We start from the raw sequence: 18269 nt of genomic DNA on the forward strand, positions 1-18269 counted from the left end.
AGGGTTACTGTTTAATTGACATACAAGACAACGTGGGGGCTGAGAGGTAGCAAGAGTTGCACAACGTTTTTAAACTGCAGTCACTGTTAATGATGACAGAGTTTAAATAATGGTAGAAGGACTACAGGCATTTGCAGTGATGGCCATTCAACATATATATATATATATATATATATATGGACACACACACACACACAGTGCTCACTGTGTTCCTTGTTTTTTTGTTACTATCACCTTGTGCTTTAAAGACACAATAATTATATTTTGGTGATCAGCATAAACTAAATAATTTAAACCGCAATGTCACTGGCAAAACACACACACACACACACACACACACATTACAAAGGCCATTAATTATCACACCAGGCAGCCGATAATTAAACGGGAGCTTAGCAATGCAAATTAATACAAACAAATAAAATAAAATACCTGCTCTGCCTGTAACAGTGTTTCACACCACTTTCCATTTTCACGTGTCATATTAAAACTATGAAACAGATGCTCATTTACCTAAATTAAATTACAGGGTTTCGAAATTATTTAAACCAGTTTTGACAGTCTGTTTACTAATTGCATCTTATATGTTGTGCAAATATACGCATTGACGCTTATACAAGTTTTGTAAACAAACAAACAGTTTCCTGATTGTAACAAAAGATGCCCGTGTTCTCAATGCTTGCTAATAAGCACGCTTCACGCTGGGCCGTTTGTCCCGGGTCAGAACTCTCTGTTTTGCCCGCAACTGTTCAGTCTGTAACCACGTTGAACAATGAAACACGCAGAAGAGTTAAAGATTTTTCTGCTCGTCCCAGACCCAGAGATACGTTTCTCCAAACTGCGCAATCACGAGTGTTCGCTTGGTTATTAATGAATAACACGCGGATTGCCATGGAGTTAAAGGAGCCGGCTTCGTCAGGTAGGTACTTGTTTATGACGCTGTATGGTGACGTCGTTTTGAAGTTCAAACTGAAATCGATTTGATAGGCGGCAGATAAGTACTGGAAAGCCTCGACTTTTACCGACAAGTCATAGAAATACGGTTCTAGTGGTAATATCTGCAAATTGAAAACCAATATCACCGTTGTAGTTATAAAGTGGTACATCGTCACAATGTGGTATGCCTACCAAAACTTGACCTGCCTAATGTAGAAAATGGTAAAGGATGTGTAGCTCTGGTAGTTTCTCCGAGCACGCTGTATATATGCAGGTGTGCTTGCAGTTTAACTCTGTAAAGAGTGTGTAGCTCTGGTAGTTTCTCTGAGCACGCTGTATATATGCAGGTGTGCTTGCAGTTTAACTCTGTAAAGAGTGTGTAGCTCTGGTAGTTTCTCTGAGCACGCTGTATATATGCAGGTGTGCTTGCAGTTTAACTCTGTAAAGTAGTGTGTAGCTCTGGTAGTTTCTCTGAGCACGCTGTATATATGCAGGTGTGCTTGCAGTTTAACTCTGTAAAGGGTGTGTAGCTCTGGTAGTTTCTCTGAGCACGCTGTATATATGCAGGTGTGCTTGCAGTTTAACTCTGTAAAGAGTGTGTAGCTCTGGTAGTTTCTCTGAGCACGCTGTATATATGCAGGTGTGCTTGCAGTTTAACTCTGTAAAGAGTGTGTAGCTCTGGTAGTTTCTCTGAGCACGCTGTATATATGCAGGTGTGCTTGCAGTTTAACTCTGTAAAGGATGTGTAGCTCTGGTAGTTTCTCTGAGCACGCTGTATATATGCAGGTGTGCTTGCAGTTTAACTCTGTAAAGGATGTGTAGCTCTGGTAGTTTCTCTGAGCACGCTGTATATATGCAGGTGTGCTTGCAGTTTAACTCTGTAAAGGATGTGTACCTCCAGTAGTTTATAAACAGTATACATGAGTCCTTTGCTTCAATTATTAACGTCTTGCATGAGAAAGTTGGCTAGGGGGCTGACAGTCAAAGGAAGGGTACTCTTATTGATTGCTGCACAATGACACTCCTGGTAAGCTCTCTGCTATTTTCTATCAGTCACCAATTAGAAGAAAATCAAACTTCAATATAATGGACTCCAATATAATGGACTCCATGTCCGTCAGAATAGATATTCTGTCCCAGTAATCATTTCTTAATTCCTTTGACTAGGGATTCATGCATGCAATAGTTTGAGTTAATAGAACATCTTATTATAAGAGGGTCATAATCGTTATTGTAGCGCTGACAGGAATTGTCATCTATTCTTTTTAAATGCAATTAATACAAATGTTAGAAAGAAGTTGGGGTCTAATAAAACAGCAGGTAGAAGGACTGCCACGTGTACAGAGACTATAATAAACTAAACTGGACTTTTTGGTTACGCCAAGTTTGCAAAGAACCATCCAGATACCAACTCAAACCACTAAAGCAAAATGATCATTCAGAAACAGTGCCTGTTTTAAAAATGACATGCAGTTCTATTCCATTTACAACTTGCCGATTGCAGCACAGTCCAGGTGCTTTTCAGGGCTCTAATTGTGCTACCTGAGTAAATCCAGTACAAGAGAAGGTCTAAATGAAGTCTGAACTAATGGGAATCCCACAGGGTATATTTGCATATTTTTTTTTATATTTCCCATCATGCTAAACAACACCCTGAAAAAGTTGTTTAAAGAAATGCCCGCTTCTATGTTGCATCTTGCCTTGTCCCATTGTCTCCAGCAATAGCAGCTTACAGCACCCCAGTTACCAGTCCAGCTGAGCAACCTCTAACATAGAGGATTTGAATAGACCGCTGAGAGTGGTGAAGGTAGTTACTGATTAATTACATTGTGTATGTGATCAGGGGTAGGCACACTTCCTGAACAGGCCTTTATTCAAACCATGTCCTTAATTATTAAATCAAACCAATTAACCCCCTGGACAGGTCATAAAGCACTTGATCACTTCGCTAAATCATTTTAAACCTGTAATGCAATAGCACTTCAGATCAGAGTTGACTTCTTCTCACCACAAGGTGTCACTGTTCATCTTAAGTGAAAGACCGGAGCTGAAAAAGATTCATACAGAGCAGTTTTTCCCAATCCTGGTCCTGGGACACATGTGTCTGTTGGTTTTCATTCCAACTTAGCACTCAATTGCTTAACTAGACCCTTAATTGAACTGATAATTTGCTTAAATAGATCTTTTTACTTGTTTTCCGCTCTTAAACAGTTGCAGAGTTCAAGTTACTTATTAAATGTTATAGCTAACTTGAACTCTGCAGCTGTTTAAGAGCTGAAAACAAAGTTCTAATTAAGCAACTGATCAGTTCAGTTAAGGGTTTAATTAAATAATTGAGAACTCAGTTGGAATGAAAACCAGCAGACACAGGGGGTCCCCAGGACCAGGATTGGGAAACCCTGATACAGAGAACAACACTACAGCTTTATATTCTAATCCTACAGGATATGCATCTTTTAAATCCCGAGTCCAGGTATGTGCTGTGTATAAATAAACAAGTGCAGAATCTTTCCCAGAAAGATGCTTTCCATGCTATTGAAATGGGGCTATACACATCTCTGCTTTTGCTGGGGTCTAAATATGTTTATTCTATTGTTTGCCACACTATGGTGCAGCACCCCCCCCCCCCCCCCCCCCCCCCCCCCCCCCCCCCCCCCCCCCCCCCCCCCCATCACTGGTATAATGCACCCAGCTCCTTGTTGTTCACAGTATAATGCACCCTGCTCCTTGTTGTTCACAGTATAATGCACCCTGCTCCTTGAAGTTGTTCACAGTATAATGCACCCAGCTCCTTGAAGTTGTTCACAGTATAATGCACCCTTCTGCTTGTTGTTCACAGTATAATGCACCCTGCTCCTTGTTGTTCACAGTATAATGCACCCTGCTCCTTGTTGTTCACAGTATAATGCACCCTGCTCCTTGTTGTTCACAGTATAATGCATGTCTAAAAACATTTCTAGACAAACTGGGTATCCTTTAAAAATATGAATACAGGGCTTCCCAAGCAGCCTATAGCCTCCCTATAGCCTGGAGATCTCCAGTTCCAATCCAGGCTATGTCACAGCCGACCGTGACTTGGAGTTCCAAGGGGGTGACGCACAATTAGCCGAGTGCTGCCTGAGTAGGGAGGGCTTAAGTCAACAGGAGAATCCACGGATCACCGTGCAGCAGACCCCTGTGGTTGGTAGGGCGCCTGTGGTACTGCAGTGGAGCCACCGGATCTGTGTTGTCCTCCAGCACTATAGGTCTGGTGGCATTGCTGTGGACCCACAGTGTGAAAAATGACGGCTTGGCAGGAGCACGTTTCGGAGGACGCATGCTCCAGCTTCCGTCAGCTCCCGAGTCAACGGGGGTGTTGTGAGCGGTGAGCCGGGGATACATATAAAAAAAAAATTAAAAAAATAAAATAAGTACGAATACTCAGTTGTTACTGACAGGTGAACTGCAGTATTTGGTGTGCTGTAAACAACCCGATTGGGCTGCAATGCCAGATGAGTAATTGCAATGCACATTGTGACTAATCAGGACTTGAATCTTTTTCGTTATGACTTTCTAAACTGTCCAGTTTTTAGCTGCTGTTGTTCCTCATCCCAGATTCTAAAGCTTGAAGAGAGCAGCTGGAAATTGTACTTGGAAAACAACAAAAAGCTGGAAATGGAGCTAACGTAGAAGGCCGCTCAGACTCCGCCAAGTCTGAATGGGCACGTGAGAGCGGAGGCCGTAGCCAGCAACTATGGGCAGCTGGGGCTGCTGGAGGGGCTCTCTGGGGTGAGGGAGCTCCAGAGAGAGAGCCTGCAGCTCTACCAGAATGGAGCAGCTGGGCAGAGTCACTGCGTTGTTGAAGAGGAGGTTCAACTCTTTGTTCCTAAAACTGACAGTCATCGCAACATGGTGCTCTTTACTTGCACTGCACTGAGCACAATTCCGTTTGGTTTAGGAAAAAGGGTATTCTTTTCATGTCGTGCAGGCACCCTTAGGAGGTGTCTGTCTGCCTATCCAGAAATGGGAATAATACTCCCATTGCCTAGCAGTTTGATTGATTCCTGGTTTTACTAGGAGTTTAATAAGTCACATCTGAGCTTGTTACCTACAGACTGGGGCTGATCAACCTAGTATAAAAACCTGGACTGGGTGAAACTCCTGTGCAATAGGAGTCTATTTCTATCCCTGCTGTCTTGATTTATTTATGTATCAGTGCAGTGACTTGTTCATCTAGCAGACCGTTCGTTAAAGGTAAGTAAGCAGGGTTGGAAATAAAACTTTGATAGTATAACATTCACCCATTTCAGGTTTTACTACGAAATTGATCAGCCCCAGTGAATATATAGGTAACAAGCTCAGGTATGTTCTGTTAAACTAGTAAAACCAAGAATTGATCAAACGGCTATGCAATGGGAGTGTTTCTTCCATCAAGGCCAAATGACACACTTGCATTACTACTTGTATTGAAAGAACCACTTATCTGATTGTGATATAAATGAGTTGCATTATATACACTCTATAGAGTAGAGTAATCTGGAGTGCAGTGGAGGGACGTGTTATATGTTCATCATTACCTGTGTTACTTGTTTACTGTAAGTTTACAGTGAAACGGGGTGGAAACCCGCTGTCATGTGAATTAGCGTCACAGTGACAGAAGCGGACGGGAAGGGGAAAAAGTACGAAACTTAGTGCAGTGCAAAGGTTACCTGTTGCGGGGAGGGAAGAGTTCAAAGTAGGTAACATAAAACAAGAACCCTCATGATTTGATTTAAAAACCTGAAAATAATTAACCTGGTTGACTAGCTAACTGGAAGCCAGGAAAATTGAATAGAGATAGATGGCTTGTGAATCAGTTTCCAGGTTCTGGTAGCAAATGAGATGCAGATAAGGTGAAGCGGTCCATTCTAATTATGGAAACAGCTGCAGATCTAAGTCCCAGCAGACTCTATTATTCCCACTGCTGTTTTCCCACAGAGAGTGATTTACTGAGTCTCTTATTAACAGAGCTCAATGCAATCAAAGTACAGTGGAATAAGGGTTAGGCAACGTCAGTTTTATACATTTCAGGGAGCAGCATTAAGATCTGATGGGTTTGTAGAGAATTTGTAGTCCTGATGGTCCTTAAAATAAATGTAAAAACCTGTAATAGTGTCTGTCCATATCTACTCCGTTTTTAAATTCAGAATGCAGTGTGGTACCTGCAAGGGGGTGTACCAGGATATGAGCTCTCCAATTTAATGAAAAGATATATTACATTGTAGACTTGGAAATGCTCAGTTGTATCTCGGGCATTGAACTGAACATGTTAAAGCTGAGGGAACACAAAGCCACTTTTAGGTTGCTTGAGACTTGGTTCCAGGAGACTGGGAGACATGTTTTGAGATGGCTTTGCTGGTGTGACATACAGTAGCCTAAAACCTCATCTCCTGAAATCAAGTTCCAAGCCACAAAGTGGTTTCGTGTTCCCTCAGCTTAAGGCTTGTGTTGCTGTCCCTTCACAGAAAATCTTAGCAAACATAAAACAAAATGAGAATAATACATTGTGAGGTATTGAGGTAGGTGGTTGGAGGGGCTGTTTTCAAGAGAAAGGGAACTCCTGTAAGTGTGCCATGATGGTCCTCAAATCTCCATCCTTGCAGGTGAGAGCATTTAGCAGCTTTTATCCACTTTGGGTGTTTATGAGCAGAGAGCAACAGGGCCTGTCAAGTGATTGGGGTGCTCTCATGAAGGGGTGAAGACCAGAGCTCTGTTATTATAGGGCCTACGAACAGAAAACATGACTCCATGGGCCAACCTACTGTGCCACCAGTATTGGGGTTCAAACGAGTCTTATTTCCACTCTGGCTCTGGCATTTCATCCACAATGTAAAGTAATGGTCATGTTTCCAAAAGAGAACATAGCACATTTCAACAAGTATGCGTGGAATAGTGAAAGAATATGGAGCAGTTACCTATTGGAATACGAATAGCAAGAATCAACGTTCTGAAAGCAAATGGATGAGACGTTAGAGATGACAAGTTCTTGAGATTTCACAGTTATGGATGGAATTCTTCTTTAAGTTCTGTCCCAGTTGGTAGCTATTAAGAAGTTCTTGTCACAAGCTGCTTTGAACTGGGTTTATCAGTTCACCCGTGAGCTTGTGCATTCCGAGCCCATGTCAATTGACTTCATTTCAGTTGTTTTCATTTCAACTTTTTTTTTTTTTTTTTTTTTTCAGTACCTCAAGTAAATGTAGATAGAGCTCAGCCCACTTGGTTAAAATGTTGCCTGGCTTATTCTGCTGCGTGAGAGTCACATAGGCTGTGCCGTCATGCAGTATTTGCATTCACTATGTTGAGATGAATTCTCAATTGCTCTATCTTGGTGCTCGGGGCCCTTTGAGACCACAGCGGTATTTTATCATTGCTCTTTGTGCAGCGAGCTGGAAAAACCCAATGCAGTTGAACGGTCCCTTTGGAAATAGTTTGTGCAGCGATTTCAAAGACAGTAAATTAATTGGGCTTGAATTCCCATGCACTGCAATGTAGAGAGAATAATCCTATAAGGATCATATAGAGCAGTCTGATTGCTCTAATATAATGGGAAAGTACTTCACATTGTTCTGCTGCAGTGCTTTGAAGGGATTATTATTATTATTATTATTATTATTATTATTATTATTATTATTATTATTATTATTATTATTATTTTATTTGTTTGTTTATTTATTTCTTAGCAGACACCCTTACCTAGAGCGACTTACGGCTGTATACAAAAAAATACACATCAAGCATTACAGTACAATTAAGAGCAAGATACAAAATACAATGAATATACTGTAGAGGGATGTGAGATATAGCCATTCATCACCAAACTGACATCTTCTCCCTGTGTCAAGGCATTGGATCTGTTCAATTTACTAAAACAGGCGTGAATATAAATACTATCACCATGTCAGTCATCTCCATTCTCCTTGGCATCCTGCAAACATTTAAGACAGAAATGCAACAAAGACTGAGGGACTGTGGTTTTCAAGACATTGTGACCCTTTTTTAATGATTCCAACAGTGGCAGGATTTAGATAGCTGTATAGACCCCATTCTCCTCTAAAAATAACTAGCTTGCCTGGTGTCAGGGCAACTAGCTGTCAAGTCATCTTTTGTTTTTTTACTCTGCACTAGAAAAGCTGTCCAGGTTTGTCATAGACAGCGTGTGCTAATTTGGTAACTACATTTCCAGATGAACAGCTTGATTGATGAGCTCTGGAGTGGTATAACTAAGCAAGTTCTAATGAGGGAGTATAACAAATCTATGTACTGTATGACAGCGTTTTTTTGGGGTCTTTAATGATGATCAATGGGTTTTGTTACACAGATCCATATAAAGTTATACTTTATAAGAGAATACACTGTCTTGGAAACAATGATTTTGTGTTGCTTTGTCGCTGTACAGTATTGTGTGTTGCTTTGTCGCTCTACAGTATTTTGTGTTGCTGTGTTTGTCGCTCTACAGTATTTTGTGTTGCTGTGTTTGTCGCTCTACAGTATTTTGTGTTGCGTTGTCGCTGTACAGTATTTTGTGTTGGTGTGTTTGTCGCTGTACGGTATTTTGTGTTGGTGTGTTTGTCGCTGTACAGTATTTTGTGTTGCTTTGTCGCGCTACACTTTTGTGTTGCTTTTTTTGTCGCTGTACAGTATTTTGTGTTGCTTTGTCGCTCTACAGTATTTTGTGTTGCTGTGTTTGTCGCTCTACAGTATTTTGTGTTACTTTGTCGCTCTACAGTATTGTGTTGCTTTGTTTGTCGCTCTACAGTATTTTGTGTTGCTTTGTTTGTCGCTCTACAGTATTTTGTGTTGCTTTGTCGCTCTACAGTATTTTGTGTTGCTGTGTTTGTCGCTCTACAGTATTTTGTGTTGGTGTGTTTGTCGCTCTACAGTATTTTGTGTTACTTTGTCGCTCTACAGTATTTTGTGTTGCTGTTTTTGTCGCTCTACAGTATTTTGTGTTGCTGTGTTTGTTGCTGTACAGTATTTTGTGTTGCTGTGTTTGTCGCTCTACAGTATTTTGTGTTGCTTTGTCGCTGTACAGTATTTTGTGTTGCTGTGTTTGTCGCTCTACAGTATTTTGTGTTGCTGTGTTTGTCGCTCTACAGTATTTTGTGTTGCTTTGTCGCTCTACAGTATTTTTTGCTGTGTTTGTCGCTCTACAGTATTTTGTGTTACTTTGTCGCTCTACAGTATTTTGTGTTGCTGTGTTTGTCGCTCTACAGTATTTTGTGTTGCTTTGTCGCTCTACAGTATTTTGTGTTGCTTTGTCGCTGTACAGTATTGTGTTGCTGTGTTTGTCGCTCTACAGTATTTTGTGTTGCTGTGTTTGTCGCTGTACAGTATTTGATGCCTCAAGTCAGAATTGTTCTCTACTATTTTTTTTTCTTTCGGGAGCAGCTGGAGCCGGAAAGGGTGACTGCAGAAGCTGTTATTGCAATACCTCAAACAGTGTGTTTAATTTAACACGGTTGAATTGATAGGTAAGAGGGCAGTTGAAATGAAAACCTTTACAGCTGCTTACTATTTAGAACATAATAACATCAGAACAGTTACAAGCAAGAGGAGGACCTTCGGCCCATCGTCGCTCGTCCGCTTCCTTGTGGCTGATTGATTATTAATTTCCATACCCTGGGGTTAGTCTTGCTGCTCTTTGTTGGACTCTGTCCAGGGCACAGTGTCCCTTTTGGTGTTGTGGTGACCAGAACTGGACACAGTACTCTATTCACATGCACTCTCATCCTTGCGTTTTGCATGTCATCATCACCTCCTTGGATTTGTACTCTACACTTCTGGCTGTATACCCAAAGATTCTGTTTGCCTAGGAATACAAAATACATAAACAGCGATTCATTATAAATGGCTGTTCCATGTAATTGTGAAAATACTTGTTGGGATGGTAATCATGATCATTCATTTGAATAGTTCTTTTATATACAGACACTCGCTTTCAAAACATCAAAGGTCTCTTCTGCATGTGCAGGTGGAAATGGAAGCCGGTGTTCACAGTGCATTTGCATATTAGAAAAACATGTCCATATAAAATACCTTTAAATTTGTTGATGTTTGTTTTCATTTCTAGGTGTTCTCCAACCCTCCAAAGGTCAAAATATAGACCATTCATAATAGTGCTGAGGATTATTCTGTTACTGGTACTCATGTTTTCTTTTATGATAATGACAATTCATTTTCTTCTCCTTTAAAATCTCTGTTTACTTAAAGGGCCTGGACTGGATTGCAATGCACTGTGTGTTCTACAGTATAGTGGCTCTGCTTGTTCTGGATTGTAATGCACTGTGTGTTCTACGGTGTAGCGGCTCTGCTTGTTCTGGATTGCAATGCACTGTGTGTTCTACAGTGTAGCGGCTCTGCTTGTTCTGGATTGTAATGCACTGTGTGTTCTACAGTATAGTGGCTCTGCTTGTTCTGGATTGTAATGCACTGTGTGTTCTACTGTGTAGCGGCTCTGCTTGTTCTGGATTGCAATGCACTGTGTGTTTATACAGTATAGTGGCTCTGCTTGTTCTGGATTGTAATGCACTGTGTGTTCTACGGTGTAGCGGCTCTGCTTGTTCTGGATTGCAATGCACTGTGTGTTCTACAGTGTAGCGGCTCTGCTTGTTCTGGGTTGTAATGCACTGTGTGTTTATACAGTATAGTGGCTCTGCTTGTTCTGGATTGCAATGCACTGTGTGTTTATACAGTATAGTGGCTCTGCTTGTTCTGGATTGTAATGCACTGTGTGTTCTACAGTGTAGCGGCTCTGCTTGTTCTGGGTTGTAATGCACTGTGTGTTTATACAGTATAGTGACTCTGCTTGTTCTGGATTGTAATGCATTGTGTGTTTATACAGTATAGAGGCTTTGCTACTATTTATTTATTTGTTTCTGATCATCTTACGAGGGTAGCGGAGGCAGAGCCATCTAAGAAGGTCACTCAAACTACTCAGAGCACTGGAACAGATTACAAGATTACAGAGCCAGACTACTCAGAGCACTGGAACAGATTACAAGATTACAGAGCCAGACTACTCAGAGCACTGGAACAGATTAAAGAGTGTTCAAGTATTCTGTGATGGAACCACTAATCCCCTTTGGTCTATAAAGAGCACAAGGTTTGACTGTTGATGTTAAGACCTACAGTACCGCAACTACCAGGCAGTTTTCACTCCTGTGTAATAACAAAGTCTAATAGTACTGGTACAGCAGTGGCATTGCATGTGTTCCTGAAATGGGGTTTCCAGCTAAGTCTAATTCATTTTGTTTTGAAAAAAAAAAGCAAAAAAAAACAAATCCCCATGGGTTGAAATAGTTTCTGGTTCCTTTTATTTTTGACACGCTATGGTGTATATTTACACTGTAGTGCTATGGTGTATATTTACACTGTAGTGCTTTGGTGTATATTTACACTGTAGTGCTTTGGTGTATGTTTCCACTCTAGTGCTATGGTGTATATTTACACTGTAGTGCTTTGGTGTATTAAACTGCATATGTTATATTCAGTGAGAGGGCTGACAGAGTATGAGAGAGCTAGAGAGAGATGCAGCTTCTCTATCACTTTAAACAACACCAGCAGTGAGTTAACATTACAAATCCCTTCACAGCTGTATAACCGTGTTTGAGAGGATTACAGTGCCAGAAATATACCAATGTAATCTATTTACTTTGTGAAAAACCTCTATATATTCTGGCATAATATAATATCATTTGTTTATATATATATATATATATATATATATATATATATATATATATATATATATATATATATACATTGACGTATCTGAGATTGTATATGGTGTGTGTGTATAATATATATAGCTCTGGTTTTATCCCAGCTGCTCAACACCCTATTGTTTCATAAATTAGTTTTTTACATCCCATTCATATACACTGTGCAGTAGTATGTGATTAAATGGAGTTATCAGGGGAAGTAACTCCAGGTACATGAATGTACATTTATTCTGCCGACATCTGCAAATTGATGTGTCAGTTCAGAGGTTAATTTGTAAACAAAAAGGTACCGGATCTTATAATCAAGAAAGAGGGACAGCATTTTCATTTCTAGACCTGATGTACTGCCCTTGATTTACAGCAGCTTGATTTATATGCTTCAAGTTTTTATCTGCTTGTGGGTTTCGTGACTTATTGTTGGTGCCGGCACTCGTGCAAAGTCCGCTCACAATTCCTGATCATACATGCCTTGGTTTGTATGAAAAGGACTTGAAAAAAAATAAAAGTGGGGGGGGGAACTTTGGATTATTCTTTGCATGCAAACGATTTGTCTTTACTTGGACATTTCGGGTACTGTTGTTAACCACACACACAGGAAATTAGATTTTCTGCAAGGGTTGTGTAAGCTTTCATCCTATTGACAGCCTGTGGCCACAGTCCTTTCTGGATTAAAGAGGCGATGCTAATTAGCTGAAGTTCAGGTTAGACTGTTCTTATCTCCAGTCATGGCTTCTTTGCAATGGGGTCAGGTACTTTGCCTGAAGCCAAATCAGCAGATTTCTACATGCAGTCTAAAAAGCAATAGCATATTTCATCTTACCCTTTTCCTTAGGAAGCAAACGAATGCTAGACCTTGAAGTGACCCCCCCCCTTTGTTAAATGACCATGCTCTAATTGGGGGCTTAAAGATTCATTCTTTACACTACCTTCTCATGCACACAGTAAAAGGATGTGTTCTCGTTGTGGCTCTTTGAAAGCTGTAAATAAGAGAACCGACCAGGCGCTGCGCTGTTCGAAAAGATCCTTGCTGGTATTGGAGCAGGGAGTCTTTCAGATTATCAGATATGAGTGGTGTTCAGTGTTCAGGAGGGGTCCTTAAAAAAGCTTGGCAGGGTTCTTTGTCTTTATGTAGGTGTTGTGCAATTTACACACCTGGTCACAGAGGATGCCACTCCCTAACCCTGTAATGTAGAGAGGCTTTTAAACATCAAGCACGCTGCACACCTGGAAACACTGTATAACGCTGCTGCACACCTGGAAACATTGTATAACGCTGCTGCACACCTGAAAACACTGTGTAACATTGCTGCATACCTGGAAACACTGTATAACGCTGCTGCACACCTGGAAACATTGTATAACGCTGCTGCACACCTGAAAACACTGTGTAACATTGCTGCACACCTGGAAACACTGTATAACGCTGCTACACACCTGGAAACATTGTATAATGCTGGTGCACATCTGGAGACATTGTATAACGCTGGTGCACATCTGGAGACATTGTATAATGCTGGTGCACATCTGGAAACATTCTATAATGCTCCTGGCCACAAAAAAAGTCTATTAGAGAGAAGGGAAACAAGGCTAGCCTAAGGGCAAAGTGTTAAGAGCTTCGAGAACTCTTGAAGGCTGTAACCCTTGAGTCGTATTATGCTGTTTGCATTTCTTTTTTTTTTTTTCCAATAATTTATACCTAACCAATGAAGCACATTCCCTAGAGATATGAGATGAAGTCCCTGGACCATGAAGAAAGTTGCCTTCCATTATTTTTAATTGCGTTTCCTGCTGTCTGGGAATGAATAGGGTCACAAATCATTGCCTAGGAGTTATGAGATGTAACCTTGGATGCTCCTATTGAGAAATGACTACCAGGGATTAATCTGTGCCGGATTGCTAGAATCCCAAGTCTGCAGCCTTTTTGTCTGGCTGACTAGAATTATACAGTTTGCAAAAGAGCCATGAGGGGTGAAAAAACCCCAAACTCTATACATACAGGAACAATAAAAAACGCTTTCCTGTTCCATGAAACAAGTGTACTGTAATGATATATTATAGGGTGCAACATCTAAAGACTGTCTTTAAAATGTGGCAAAGGTGGGTATGCAGCTCCCAACACAAACAATAAGGCACGAAACCCACAATCAGATGAGAACTTCAAGCATATTATTATTAAACCTTTATTTTACTAGGAAATCACATTGAGATTGAAACCACTTTTACAAGTGACATAAAAAGCATGTGGGATAAAACCCCACATATGAGAGCTGCTGTCACTCCCCTGTGTGGATTTCCTTCAAGGGCCTCACGTTGACACCCAAAATCCACCTCTTCCAACATTTTTTTTTCTTCCTGTAGTCTTGGTAAATAAAAACCTAGCCTGAAACAGAAGGACAAGCTGACAGCAAGGAGGAACTTCATTCACTTCTCAATATAAAACAGAGCAGTTAGGTTGTTCCCTAGCATTTAGTTCGTAATTCAACTAGTTTGCGCAACACCCCCACCACCCCCCCCCCCCCCCCCCCACACACACCCCCCCTCACAGTGTCAGAATGTCTCTTACTGGAACAGCAGGTTTCAACAGGTTTACCCCACCAGGGCTTATCCAGAGCACCCAGGAGACCCCCACACTGCCATTCAAACCAGCACACTCGCGACATCCTTAAACAATCTGCAAAATAAACCCTGTGTGGAAGATCACCGTTTGGGGGATGTCAAACTGAACGTTGTCCTTATCAGCATATGTATCATTTTCTTCTGGAAGGGGGATTGAACACATTGTAGCTGGTGTAAAGTTTCAAGTGGAACTCAGATGTAGTTTGCCTTTTAAAGGTGTTCAAAGGACAACACTTGCAGTTAGTGTCAATTTACAGTGTTTTTCTATGGGCTTTCTATTTACCCAGAATAAAAATAAAATTCCATTTCCAAATATATTTGTGTTGCTTGTTTAGTCATTGTGTTCCCCCCTTAAAAAGCTAATAATTCAATAGACTGAATAAAATGACAGCAATTCAAAGAGCTTCAGTGAAGGCTGTATTTATCTTGTGAACTTTTAGCAAACTTCAATTTGAAGTGACTCAGTAAAATAATGATGTTACTGTGAGGAGCCCTGCCTATTGTGTTATATTGTGCAGCTTGTCTGAAAAGGGAGCCCAATTCATACTGAGCTTATTCAACACGATTGACACTGAAGTGAGTAGGTCTGGAGAGATAATGAAGGGTTGTCATTGGGATTGTTTTGACAGAGATGCTCCCCTTGTTTGTAATGTCTGTTCTGCATGACTGATGATGGAGACTGTTGGACATGTTGATTGTCATGTCATGCAATGACTTTGGTAGAAGTGGGAGTGTAACAGTGCAGGCACGGTGCTGGAACATCATGCCTATCCCTGATGACAATAATGCAAATACAAATCTGTTTCAACCCCCTCCCATTCCCATCAAAGCATGCAGTCAGGTCTAAATCCAGGACAGCGGCATGCAGGGCATTTGTTTTTATTTTTAGGAATAGACAAGGACAACATTTCCAGTTCGTAGACAATAATAATTAAATTAATTATTCAGAGCTTCTATTCTTTGATATGAATGCTCTGTATATTTCTGTTTATTTCAATGCACTTTCTACATGTTGACGGCACAGTAACAGGCATGATCCACACTTTTTTTCTTTTTATTGACCTTTAAAATGCAGGACTGTTATAAGGAAGTGTTTTGGTGTTTCTGTTCCCCTTCTCGCTGTTGCGCTGTCTTCGTGTTTCTGTTCCCCTTCTCGCTGTTGCGCTGTCTTCGTGTTTCTGTTCCCCTTCTCGCTGTTGCGCTGTCTTCGTGTTTCTGTTCCCCTTCTCGCTGTTGCGCTGTCTTCGTGTTTCTGTTCCCCTTCTCGCTGTTGCGCTGTCTTCGTGTTTCTGTTCCCCTTCTCGCTGTTGCACTGTCTTCGTGTTTCTGTTCCCCTTCTCGCTGTTGCGCTCTCTTCGTGTTTCTGTTCCCCTTCTCGCTGTTGCGCTCTCTTCGTGTTTCTGTTCCCCTTCTCGCTGTTGCGCTCTCTTCGTGTTTCTGTTCCCCTTCTCGCTGTTGCGCTCTCTTCGTGTTTCTGTTCCCCTTCTCGCTGTTGCGCTCTCTTCGTGTTTCTGTTCCCCTTCCCGCTGTTGCGCTGTCTTCGTGTTTCTGTTCCCCTTCTCACTGTTGCTCTCTCTTCGTGTTTCTGTTCCCGTTCTTGGATGTAATGTGCATTGGTATGTACATTTGGGAGGTAATGGCCCATAAAGAGTGGTCAAAGCCGGGGTGTAAATTTAACACAGCTAGTATATTAGACATCCAGTGCGATCCACAACCCCCCAGTAAACTTTCCGAGGTTGGCAGGTTTTGGGCATAAAGCACTGGAACACTGTTTTGATTTCGCTGGTTAGCTGCGGGCAGCCGAAGCCTGTGGCGCCAGGCAGTGGTAACAAGGCATTGGAGCAGCTTTAATGAACTGTCTGAGAACAACAGGGTGCCGAAAACACCAGCTGCTCCAAATCTCCTTTGAAACCCACAAAGTATAAGATTGTGCTTTTTACTTTGAAGCATCGGTCATGATGCAGAGCTCGCTGAAGCAGAACGAACAGGTCAGAAGCTTGAGGATCCCAGACGATATGTTTTCAGTGGGCGGGAGGCTTCCAGTTCACTTTGCTGTATGAGAAAGCAAATCCTTTTGAACTATGCTTGTACGAGGAACTTCCTGAGTCTGAGAACTTCACATTGTATCTTTGGCAGCTGAAATAAAGGACGCATTGGCAGGATAAAACTGACAGGTAAAGTTAAGGGTCAGGTGGAGGAAGGAAAGCATAGAAATATGTGAGCTGTCTGCTTTAACAGTCTTAAAAGTGATTCAATGTGTGTAGTTTACCTTGCGCAGTTTCATTATGCATTTTTCAAGCATATTACATGTAGATACACTATCAAGACAGGCAGATGGACACCTGCACACAAGGGCCATTTCATTAACGAGGACCCTCCTCTGCAGAGTCTGTCTGTCTGACTGAACACAAACTTGAAGATTAGTGCCTTGAATTAGCAATAATCTTCACTGAACTTGTATCATACACTGCCAGCCCAGTATTTTGGGATTTAGAGCAGTAGCCCCTCCCCTTCTCGTATCTCTTTACTCACCCTCTCCAGTAACCCCTCCCCTTCTCGTATCTCTTTACTCTCCCTCTCCAGTAACTCCTCCCCTTCTCGTATCTCTTTACTCCCTCTCCAGTAACTCCTCCCCTTCTCATATCTCTTTACTCCATCTTTAGTAACTCCTTCCCTTCTCGTATCTCTTTACTCACCCTCTCCAGTAACCCCTCCCCTTCTTGTATCTCTTTACTCCCCCTCTCCAGTAACCCCTCCCCTTCTCGTATCTCTTTACTCCCTCTTTAGTAACTCCTCCCCTTCTCGTATCTCTTTACTCACCCTCTCCAGTAACCCGTCCCCTTCTCGTATCTCTTTACTCGCCCTCTCCAGTAACCCCTCCCCTTCTCATATCTCTTTACTCCCTCTTTAGTAACCCCTCCCCTCGTATCTCTTTACTCCCTCTCCAGTAACTCCTCCCCTCGTATCTCTTTACTCCCCCTCTCCAGTAACCCCTCCCCTTCTCGTATCTCTTTACTCCCCCTCTCCAGTAACCCCTCCCCTTCTCGTATCTCTTTACTCCCTCTCTAGTAACTCCTCCCCTTCTCGTATCTCTTTACTCACCCTCTCCAGTAACCCGTCCCCTTCTCGTATCTCTTTACTCGCCCTCTCCAGTAACCCGTCCCCTTCTTGTATCTCTTTACTCGCCCTCTCCAGTAACCCCTCCCCTTCTCATATCTCTTTACTCCCTCTTTAGTAACCCCTCCCCTTCTCGTATCTCTTTACTCCCTCTCCAGTAACTCCTCCCCTCGTATCTCTTTACTCTCCCTCTCCAGTAACCCCTCCCCTTCTTGTATCTCTTTACTCCACCTCTCGCAATGCTATCTGGATAATTCTGTTGGTTACTAAACCCTGGTCACACGCAGGTTTGTGTCGGTCACTTTCGGGATTGTTTTTATTTGTTTTTATGCAAATGGTGTGCCGGACAGGTGCTTCTTTATGACCTCAACCACATCACATAGAGATTCTCAATATCTGTATGGGTGACATCACCAGCTGAAAATTCTCTGAGACCGCTGCAAAATGTTTCTTCCTTGATTGAAAGTGCCAGTGGATTACATAAAGGTTTGCTATGATTGGAAACACTTCTATTTGGTTTTATGTAACTTAATAAATTCTTAGTAAAACAGTGTATTATACAAACATTGATTGAGGTGGCGCCAGACTTCCCCCAGTGAGGGGACACCCCACTTTGTATTTTATGCATGCCTGCACATTGGAATCATTTTGTGTGTCAGATTGGTGAACCTGTGTGAACAGCAGGCATTTAAACATGTGCTGTGTGTATTTAACCCTCAAAGGACAGCAAGAAAGTAAAATTCTCAAGATATATATATTTTTAACCAGCATGCGCAATGTATTTAAACACGGAAAATTATTTTGATCAGTAGAAAAGATCCCTACCGCAGTAATTTCACTGGGGGGGTGGGGCTAAGGGAC

This window comes from Polyodon spathula, chromosome 9 (assembly GCF_017654505.1).
Source record: "Polyodon spathula isolate WHYD16114869_AA chromosome 9, ASM1765450v1, whole genome shotgun sequence".
Lineage (NCBI taxonomy): Eukaryota > Metazoa > Chordata > Actinopteri > Acipenseriformes > Polyodontidae > Polyodon > Polyodon spathula.